The sequence below is a fragment of the Vidua macroura genome, chromosome 6 (genome assembly GCF_024509145.1).
Source record: "Vidua macroura isolate BioBank_ID:100142 chromosome 6, ASM2450914v1, whole genome shotgun sequence".
In the NCBI taxonomy this organism is placed as follows: Eukaryota; Metazoa; Chordata; class Aves; order Passeriformes; family Viduidae; genus Vidua; species Vidua macroura.
This window is the reverse complement of record NC_071576.1, coordinates 49,144,394-49,150,142: the sequence shown is the minus strand read 5'-3', so window position 1 is coordinate 49,150,142 and position 5,749 is coordinate 49,144,394.

Below are 5,749 nucleotides of genomic sequence, written 5' to 3'. Positions count from 1 at the left end.
GATACAACATCTCCTTGCTCATTTTCTGTTTCTGTCACTGTTTCAGGATGGAATGTGAGGCCCCTCTGTGGTGGGCAGCTTTGTGCCATTGTTATACCCTCCAGCATAATTTGTGCTGGAGCTGCTCAGCACCCCACTAAAGCTGACTGTCACAGTCAAGCCACAGCATTCCTACCTGGGGAACTCTGAAAAACACCCACATTCACTCTACAGAGTACATCCAACACAAACCAACCAGGCACCTGGCTGGTGTTACACCACATCCTGCGTGCCCTGGGATGCCAATCTCTGGGGCAAGCTTGTCCCTTGCTGTTCCAGCCAATCCCACAGACAATTACCATTTGTCCACACTTCCAGGGAGAAGGGAGCTTGCTGCACAGGGCTGCTCCACAAGACTGCTCACTGCCAAGAATTCCCAGACTAATGGCCAAATCTCTCTTGCCCCTTGCCCAGGAAAAAATTCCAGGAGGAAAGGAGTGGAGTAGTCTGCAGATTTTTCTCTGGCTGGGGATCTGATGCCAGCTTCTTCAGCTGTTTGATGCAGTGGCACAGATATTTTATTTCATTAATCCTGAACCAGGCCATCTGTCACCAGTGGAACAGGTTCCAAGGATTTATAGCATAGAAACACAGTGGGTGTAAGTGCTCCCAGTGAGTTAAATGGATCTGCTCCCAGGCTTAATGGAGACTCCTTCATCCTCCCCTCCTGAAGTGGAATGGTTCCTCATGTAAGAATTAATCAGTACCAGGCAGATATACAACCAAATTATTTTCAGGGTGGCCTAAAGGGGTTAACAGGAGGCAAAAGGGAGTGATTCTCTCCTCTTCCTTTTATTTGGTCTTTTACAATTCCTTTCAAAATCTTAGAGGCCTGCTGGGAAGAGCATCCTGTTTCCTCATACCTCCGTCCTAGCTCCAGATGGAACAAAAGTGATACAATATTCTCAGACTGAGTGTGTCTGGGTGGCTAGCCACTGCTATACTTTTATTCCAGAACTGGCTTCTGGAAGATTTCAGTCTACATTAAAAGAACCAGTACCAATGTGTGTATATTTGTATTGATCTACCTGTCAGCCTGTTCAGTGGTTCAGATTTTCTGTAATCCCTTATCTAGGCATGGCCACCAAGCAGTGAAGTTCCTGCACTTTCTGTGGCCAGCTCTTTTGCAAAGTGACTCCCTCATTTGCAAAGCTGTATTTACTTGGTATTTCAAGGATTTAAGTATTTCAGATTTATGGCTTACTCTGTGTTTATATGCAATCTCACATAAAGAAGCCTAAAATATCATGGAGCTCCTGCTGGGCTATCTGGAGAAAAGGAGGCAGAATCCAGGTCTCTTCTTGAACGTGGAAGCAGGATTCTCTCCAATCTTTGGCTCCTTTTATTACCATTAAGATACATTAGCAGAGGGTATTAGAAATGCCACCTTTAACATCCTACTGTACAAAATCACTTAGAGAGAAGGAAGATGCAAACACTGGAAGCGCCTCTGGTGAGCAGAAGCCCCACTCTACCACCTGGTCTAACTGACCTTCATAGAAGCCAAGGGCAGCTGCATTTTGAGCCACATGAAGACAAACTACCCAGCCACAACAATGCTGTTCTGCATGCCAGACTAGGCACAACTAGTTCCAATAATTATATCTTGTGTTTCAACTTCTGCAAACTTCCTGTCCCTGTGTCCATCTTTTTTTTTAAGGAAAAGAAAAAGACTAAATGCCATAATTAGTGCAGTCAACTCTAAGTTTTGAGTGTAAGTCTCAAAAAGTTATGGATAAAAAGCTTTATAAAATTTTTAAAGGTTTTAAAGCTCTATAAGGCTTTCCACTGTATAAAGGAAAAAGTTTCTGGTTGTAGTTTTTGTAGGAAGTGACAGTTCAAATTTAGGGGAGTTCTCATTTTCACTCCCATTTCCCCTTGTTCACTTCAGCACTGTTCTGAATAATTCACTTTGGGTGTAATAGTCTTTGTGTTCTTTGCAACCTGCCCTCTCCCAGCCTAAGGAAAATTATATTCATCCCCTCTGAGCTACAACAGCAGCAGAGCTGCTGCTGTTTTTCACTGAGGTAGTGCAGTGCCCTATTTTTTTTTTTTTTTTGCAAATATTATGAAAAGGGCTAAAACTGAAAAACATGGCTAAGCAGAAGAGTGCAATTAAAGAAGAGAAATAGAAAAATACTTAAGTATTTGGTTTGTATAGCAAGGCTTTGGTGGCAGGAGGGGACTGCAGGGGTGGCTTCTGTGAGAGGCTGCTGGAAGCTTCCCCTGTGTCCAGTAGAAGCAATGGGTCCAAGTGTCTCTGTATCAACACTATTGAGAAGGGGAAGAAAACTGCAACAGCAACTGCAGCCAAAGAGAGGAGTGAGAATATGTGAGAGAAGTGGAAAGAGGGGCAAAGATGAGGCATGATGAACTGACCACAGCTCCCATTCCCCATCTACCTGCACCAGTGGGTAAAGGAGGTAAAGAATTCTGAAATGAAGTTAAGCCCAGGAAGAAGGCAGCCCAGGAGTAGGGGAAAGATGTTATAAAACGTAGGGGTTTACTTTCTGTACCCTACTCTGATTTGATTGGTAATAAATTCCCCAAGCTGAGTGTGTTTTGCCTGTGATGGTAATTGGTGAGTGATCTCTCTATCCTTACCTTGCTTCATAAGCCTTTTGTTAAATTTTCTATCTCCTATCCAGCTGTGGGAGAGTAGTGATAAAATAGCTTTGGGTCTGCACCAGGTGTCCAGCTGAGGTAAATCCACCACATTATATTAAGAGGAATTGAGATAGAAGTTTAGTCCCTGTGGAATCAACACAGAAATCAGCTACTCCTTCACAATTGTTCAAATCAGCAGATTTGCTCAGCCTTTAGGTCAGCCCTTACTCCTTTCCCATAGGACAGCCTGTCAGCAGGTAAAGACCAGAGAAAGTCTCTGAAAAACGTCCCTAAAGAAAATCTTTAAAGTGCTGAAGGGGCTCGTGTCCTAACGAAGAGTGCATATTTCTATGTGAGGCATGATGCCCTCCAGCCTACAGTGCCCAACTACAGGCAGTAACCACCCCTCTTCCAGAACTAAAATTATCAAGAATATAGTTCCTAAAATAATAAAAATAAATCTGCAGTTAAGCTGGATTTGACAGGAATGCCTTCTCTGCTAAAGTCAGTTTTACAGTCTCTGACTCCTGATTTCTCACCTCAGCTGCAAATATCTGGCAGCAGAGAGACTCTACCCAGAAGCTGCCCAGGTCAAGACAAGGAGGAGCCCCAGGAGCCCTCAGACACAGGCTCCCATTGAGGAACCTGGCTATAAATCAGCACCTCACCCCTACAGTGCTTTTACAAGCCTCACTCCCATGCCAGTTCTGCTGTAAACAGACTGCTTTGACTAACTTTGAAGAAGTGTGTTCCTTGTGTACCAGTGCTCACCTCAACAAGCTTAGTGTGGGAGGGAAGAAGGAAAGTGCTGGTCAGCAAGCAGATCTGTGAGGGGATAGGGAGCTGTTCTTGTGCCCCTCAGGCCTGTTTGCCTTCCCTGAGCGGGGTGAGAGCGCTGTCAGGATTCAGGATTCCTTGCCTCAGCCTGGCTGGCAACAGAGAAGGCTCGCACTGATTTTAGGGACAAGGAAGGTGTGCTCCAGCTGTGGCTTCAGGGAGGAGTGTATCAGGGTGCATGGGAAGTGGGACACATAGTAACAACAGGAATTATTAGAAAAATGGTAAAGAATTGCTTTCAGTCTTTTGGGTGGGCAGTGGCTGGTTTCACTGAAGAAGTGTTGCATATATTGTACACAGATCAGTTTGAAAATCAGAGCAGGAAACCCAGTGTGAGCATCCATTCCCTCTGCTGATCCCCTGTGAGCTACTTCCACATTAGCAGAGAGAACCAAACCCTGGGTGGGATGTGTCTGTGTGCTCAGCAGTTGTCAGCAGGCTGTCCAGAAGTAATGATCTCAGACAAAAATAACCCTGAAAGATCTTTCCAAATATAGTCCCTCATTATTGGTGCTGTATCAGTTTCATTTCAAGCTGTGCCTGGCAGCTTTTCTCTCTTGTCCCCTTTAAGAGGACACTAACAGGCCTGAGGCACCAGGGCCTGTCTCTAAAACATGTTTGTAAAACCACACCCTATGCACCTGGAAGAGTCCATGCTCACACCACGAATTTGAACCAAGCTCTGTGTTGCAACCTAATTTAAAGCTTCACTGGTTTCAGCAAAAGAGGGAAGGGAGAGTGGGATATTAAATGTCTGATTTTCTTCCTCTTTTTGTTTTGGAAACCTTACTAGCTGTCATACAATGTTGGCACAAGGCTATTGTCAGAGTGCATCCATGGACTGCTTGGAAGTGCTTAGTATGCCATGGATGCACAGCAAGCCTAGTTAGGGAGTGAGAACTGGCCATGTTTGCTTCTGAGCCATTTAGGGAATTCATGAGGCCTGCTGGCCAAAATAAGCCATTTTAAGGGATATAAAACTGCCTTAAAACAACTGAAGATAAATATCAATGACTTCAAAGGAAGACAGTTAGTCTGCTTTTTTTGGATATGAAGGTGAGTTCCTACAATGTGGCCCTTGCAGCACCAGCACCTACAGACTGAGCAACCCCTTCCTCTGTGGACAAGGGAGAGAGCCCAGAGGAGTGTGATCCACAGTGCCAGTCCCAGCAAGTGCACTTGTCCTAGAAAACAGCAGGGTGTGAACTGCATTCAGACACCAAATCCCATGGCTCCTCAGCCTGGAGGGAATCACCCTCAACAAATCCCAGTGGCTGCACAGCTGCAAGTCGTAGGGTTCATAAGCAGGCAGGTGCTTCTTGTTGAGGTAAGCCACAGCTTAGGCTTGGATGTGTTGCTAATGGTGCACCTATAGTGGGGTCACTGATGAAAGCTCAGCTCAGGGAACAGCTGTTGTCACATGCTGTGGCTCCTCAGTGGGGCCATGAAGCAGGAAGCACTGTCCTTCCCAGGATACTTCTTCTTGAAGTCAAAATGCTGCTGGGGACAGTCACTGCAGGCTGCTTCCCACTGCACACACAAACATGCAAGCAGAGCCAGCACCACCAGCACAGAGAGTCTTCTTGTGCATGAGTACAAATCTTAATGAGCTTGGGTATGACATTTCATGACCTGGCCCTTACTTCCCATCAGGGAAAACCCAGGGAGTAGGAAGAATGAATAATACACCACATTTCTCTTGGCATCTGACCAGCATACCTGCCTCAACATGCAAACAAATACAAATTGAAAAGCAAGAGGGGAAGGAATTGGAAACCTCATTCTCCTATTAATCTGCTATGCAACTCTAAGCAAGCAATTAATTTCTTTGTTTCTCTGGCTGTAACTGAGGTGTCAGACTTTTGCTTCATGGGGATATATCAATACATTCTCTCACTAATGCCATTAAATTGTAAAGTGCTTTCAGATATTTGGCTCCCAAAGCACTTTAATTACACCAATGTAATTATTGATTAAATCACACCAATTATAAACCAAAGGAGGTGATCTTGTAGAGGAAGGGATATTGCGCTGCTGGTGTTGCTCTGAGGTATTAACAGTCTACAGAATGCTCAGGGGAAATCAAGGGGAACTGCATGTACAATTTAATTTCCAGTGTCCATTGCAAATCTTCCATTTTAAGCCTGTATTTAAACAAATTTCTTGAAGTACTTAATACTGCTTTTTGCATTGACATAGGATTTCAAATCCCCTGGTAAATCCCCTGGATTGTAAATGTAGCAATGTATGGCAAAATTCTTTCATG